Here is a 5,429-nt window from a genome sequence, read left to right as displayed (position 1 = left end):
TATTCCTATTTTGCAGTTGAGGAAACTGAAGGACATTGAAGGAGATTTTCTAGGACAAAACCACTAGGAAGTAGTAGCCCTTGGAATACAGCCCAGGTAGTCAGGTCCAGATTTTGACATTAGTTGAAACATTGTGCCGCCCACATCAGATCACTTTATTTATTTATTCATAATTATTTTTAAAAACGATATTAAGACTTTAATAAACTATACGAGAAGATTAGTGTTTATGGAACTACAGCTCAGCCAGACCAGATCCCTGCAGGGGGAGTTCCTGGCCTGACGTCATTTGTCTGAGGGGTCACAGGGTGGTTCTGCTGGGGTGCACATGTCCATCCATGCGGCCGGCTCGGCCAGCTCCATCTCCAGATGGTCTCCTTCTGCTGCGGATGTGCACACCCAGTTGTCTGCTTCTTAGAACAGACGGTTACCTTCCTCACCCACCACTCTTGCGGGGAGGACTGGGACCGTGCAGGTGATTAATTTGGCCCATTCTGCATGGAGGGTTTCCTGGCGGCCCTCTTCCGTCATCATGTCTGGAGTTGGATGAGCTTCCGTAACCTCCTCTTCTTTTCACATCTTGCTGAAGCAAAGTTTTGAAAAACAAAGCCACAAACTCTGCTATTCCTCAGCAGAAATCTGTTTTTTCAGACATAATCTCCATGAGGACTGATTATGGCTGTCCGACACTTGTCCGTTCGAGATGTAGAGTATCTTGTCTTGGGGGTTCTTGCTAGAGGAGCAGCTACATCACTTTAAATGAGTAATATAGCACATCTAGCGTGTATGCCTTCTCCAGGTGATAATACCCCCTGGCTGTGAAATGGTTCTTGGAAAACAAAACAGCATTGGTGCCTTTTATGTATAAATCACAGGTATTCATATAGTATATAAACAGTAGGCCTGAGGTTTTAAAAGTTAATGGGGGAACATATGGTTGAGAAATAATGTCTGAAAAAGGCTCTACAGGATGGCAGTCATAGGAAAAAAAAAGCTGAAAAATTCAGATCCAGAACATTGCTAGGTACATAGCAGCACTTTATGTATTTTTTTAAAGCTCTATTTGCTTATTTAAAAGGAAGAGTGAAAGAAGAGAAAAGAGAGAGAGAGAAGGAGGGATAGAGGAGAGAGGGAGGGAGGAATGAAGGGAAGCAGAGAGGGAGGGACAAGGAGAGGGAGGAAGAGGTTGTCCATCCCTTGCCTCCCTGCCCACGTGAGTGCAATGGCTAAGGCTAGACCAGGACAAAGCCAGGAGTCAGAATCACCATCTAGGTCTTCCAGTGGGTACAGGGGCCCAAGCATTCAACCATCATGTACTGCTTTGTCAGGCACATCAGCAGGAGCGACTCCAGCCTGCACTTTGGTAAGAGATACTGGCATTGAAGGTGGCATAACGCGCTGCACTTCACACATCTGTAGTTTAAATTCTCTGGCCTTTTCTGTCATTCGGCTTCAGAAGAGGAAAGGGGCTTTGTTAATGCAGCCTAAGCATTTCCCTGCCCGAGGAGGAGTTTGAGTGTAACACGTATAGACAGAGAGACAGGACACAGATCCTGCCTGGGGACCTGCCCCGGAGCAGGAAGCACGGAGTGATGAGCTCACTGAGATAGACTGCAGTGCACACTGAACTTAGTTATTAAGCACAATGTTTGAAAATTATGCAAGATTTCAATGTCATAATCAGTCTGCTATTCAAGAATAGATGAATATTCAAACCTAACAAATACATGGGATAAATAATTTCTGCAGTAAGTGTTACAGATCTCTTGGGTACTAGGAATAAATGCAAAGTAAGTTTAGCTTTATAGAGTATGGAAAATACCCCAAATTTCCATGTACATCTGAGGAAGAAATTATTTCATTTACATATACTGTTTGGCTATCTATATGCTAATCTGCCCATGAAACCTTATCTTGAAATGAAAAATTAATACTGAAATAGCACAATTAAATACCTTCCTCTTTTTCTCTCTGTTTGGAGTCATATTGCTTTAATATCTAGTTGGAATTACTTATGATGCTTTGCCTGCCTGGCCACATTAATCCCCTGAATGTTCTATATATGATGAGGATACAATTTATGAATATACCTCTTGTGATAATTTAGAAGCATATAGATAATTTAGAAGTGTACAGCCTTTAGCAAACCTCTTTGGGAGAGGTATTGAGTGAGATGAAACCTGCAGAGAAGCTCTTGGCAGGCAGTAGAACTACCTACTTTACCTTTCTTGTGATTCTGTTAATACATCTTCTGAATCAAGTACATCTCTTATCAGCTTCTTGTAGAATCTCTTGACAACTATTAGAGAACTGAAAACAGTTATTTGCCAATGAATACCTTTCTTAGCTATTTTGTCAGAGGAAGTCCGGGCCTTCTTTTTAATCTAAAGTAAGGCTGAAATCAGAGTTGAGGGCAGATGGACCCTTTCTAATAACTACTTGTTCTCTGGAGAGCTGAGAATTAGGAGAAAGTGAGAGACCCAGTTCTCTGGAAAGTGCAGTCTAGATCAATACCATCTTGCGAGATACAATCTCTGTCCCTACTCCACCCCCAGCCAAACCTCCTAGCCCCCCACACCTAGGTAGCTGAACGGCACATAGGAAACCATTTTTTTCCTCTTCCCTGATTTGCCTCTCTTTCCCCAACAGGTAGCTACCCTGGTCTTGATCTTCTGCTGCAACAGCCTCGGGAACCATTCTGTCTTCCTCTGCCTAGGCCTGACTGTTTCTTCCATGGGAGAAGAGAGGAAAAGACAGGGGTCTGCCCTCATGGAAGCTTTCCTAGTTGGTATCACTTGCTTTAGGTGGCAATTCTTTTTTTTTTCAAGATTTATTTATTTTTATTACAAAGTCAGATATTCAGAGAGGAGGAGAGATAGAGAGGAAGATCTTTTGTCTATTGATTCACTCCCCAAGTGACTACAATGGCCGGAGCTGCGCCAGCCAGGAACCTCTTCCAGGTCTCCCACCCAGGTGCGGGATCCCAAAGCATTGGGCCGTCCTCGACTGCTTTCCCAGGCCACAAGCAGGGAGCTGGATGGGAAGTGGGGCTGCTGGGATTAGAACCGGCACCCATATGGGATCCTGACTTGTTCAAGGCGAGGACTTTAGCCACCAGGCCATGCTGCCGGGCCCTTTAGGTGGCAATTGTAAAATATGAACCAAATAAAAACAATTAAGGGTTGAGGAATGTTGTTTGATCCAAGGCGTCTTCTTGGAGTTTTGTGGGATCAGAGTGGCATTAAAATCCTCTGTCTAATGAGATGATGATGGTTTTCATCAACTCCCAACCACTCTGTGATAGCAATGGGACTTCCTAGCCAGGTTTCTGACTGCAGGAGACCCTATTAACAGAAGGTGCCAGTTACTGTGCTCTGAAATTCATTGATTTCCTTTCCATTTCTTCTCTTCTCTTCCCCCCTCACTTTTTTTTCTTTTAATTCATTTTATTATTATTCTTATTATTTTATAGTACAGTTTCATATTCCCTTATCCCCTCCCCAGTTCCTTCCCCCCAGTTCCTCTATATCATTGCTAACATATAGTTCTTCATACTCAGTCGTATGTCCATCATTGCGGGCCTGGACAATGGCAGAGAGTCCAGAATCCTATTGTCAAGAAATAGTAAACAGTTTCATTGTAAGTCCATCTTTGTCTGGAAACAGAAATGCATACCACACTACATCCTCACATCTGAATGTTAGTCTCCATTTCACAGCTACTGTACATCCCTTTAAATGAAAAGTCATGTTTCAAAATCAACAATAGAAAGAAAAGAGGAAATTTACAATGTCATGAAGTTAAATGACATGTTACTAGATATGATAGTCTCCATTACACAACTACTGTACATCCCCTTAAATGAAAAGTCATAATACAAAATCAACAAATAAAAATTTACAATGCCTGAAGTTAAATGACATGTTACTAGATATGACAGTCTCCATTATACAGCTACTATACATCCCCTTAAATGAAGAGCCACAAAACAAAATCAACAACGGGAAGAAAAAAGAAATTAACAACACCAAGAAGTTAAATAACATGCTATGAAATGACTAATGTGTAGCTGAAGAAATGAAAGTCAAGAACCTTCTTGAAGAAAATGATGCTACCGTATGACATATGAGTCATTGAATGATTTAATCAGAAGAAAGTGTTTTGAAGAGATGAAACTAACAGAGAATAACAAAACCCATGTGATATAGTTTTCACTGATTTTTGTTGAAGTGTTTCCCTTCTAGACAATAAATAGATAGGTTTTGTTTTTTAATCCAGTCTACTACTCTATGATGTTTGATTAAGTTTAAGCCATTTACATTCAGAGTTTAATATACATGGGTGTGACGTTGGTCCTGTCATGTTAGGAATGGGCTGTTCATTGATTTAGTCTTCTGTTGTCATTTTACTAGGATGTTCTTCCCGTTTGCCTTTGGTTTTGGTAGGTGCTATTCCTCTCCTCTGCCAAGAGAACATCTTGAAATATCATTTGTGGGGCAGGTTTGGAAGAGGCAAATTCTTTTAGCTTTTCTTTACTGTGGAAGAATTTTATTTCATTTTCAAAGACAAAAGAAAGCTTTGCTGGATATGTTATCCTAGGTCGATAATTGTTTTCTTTTAAAATCTGGAATATGTCACTCCATTCTCTTCTTGCCCGTAGAGTTTCCTGTGAGAGGTCTCCTGTGAGCTTAATTGGCATTCCTTTATATGTGAATTGATTTTTTTCACATGCACATTTAAGGATCTTTTCCTTATGTTCAATTGAAGAGAGCTTGATGATCATATGTCATGGTGAAGATCGCTTTTGGTCAAGCCTGTTGGGAGTTCTGTGCCCCTCCTGGAACTTGTTTCCCAATTCTTTCTCCAGATTAGGGAAATTTTCCTATATTATTTCATTAAATACATTTGCAAACTCAGCTTCTCTTTCTGCACCTTCCGGGACTCCCATAACTCTTATATTTGGCCTTTTAATAGTGTCTTTCAATTCTTGAATACTTTTTTTGGCCTGATCCAGCTCTGCTTCCAGCTTTTTGTTTGCTTCTCTCTGGTGACAGGAAATACCTTCCAATTCTGAGATTCTTTCTTCTGCTTGCTTCATTCTATTTTGGAGACTCTCCACCGTACTCTTAATTTGCTCTACTGTGTTCTTAATTTCTGATATACCAGCCTTGATTTGCTTTATTGCTTCCTTAAATTCTTTGAACTCTTGTATATGCTTCTCATTGTTGATCAGGATCTTTAAAATGAGTCTTATGGATTCTGTGTCCCCCATTTTCTCGATGTCTTCCTTAGTTAACTCTGAGACTGGCATAGGGTTTTGCTCCCTTGCAGGGGAGTTTTCGGCAATATTCATTGTGCCTTTGTCTCTTCTTTTGCTCTTGGTCATTGTACTTCTGGTTAGCAGCGTCTTCTCCTTTTTGCAGGTTTCT

At 40.9% G+C, this 5,429-nt stretch overlaps 1 pseudogene; it reads right to left on the bottom strand.

The window, feature by feature from the left end:
- Positions 1–427: 427 nt before the first annotated feature.
- On the bottom strand, positions 428–1,446 carry LOC131480503 (selenoprotein K-like; annotated as a pseudogene).
- Between the last annotated feature and the right edge of the window lie 3,983 nt (positions 1,447–5,429).

Source organism: Ochotona princeps, chromosome 6 (genome assembly GCF_030435755.1).
Source record: "Ochotona princeps isolate mOchPri1 chromosome 6, mOchPri1.hap1, whole genome shotgun sequence".
Taxonomy (NCBI): Eukaryota; Metazoa; Chordata; class Mammalia; order Lagomorpha; family Ochotonidae; genus Ochotona; species Ochotona princeps.
Note: the sequence above shows the minus strand (reverse complement) of the source record. Positions and strands in the feature narration are given on the sequence as shown.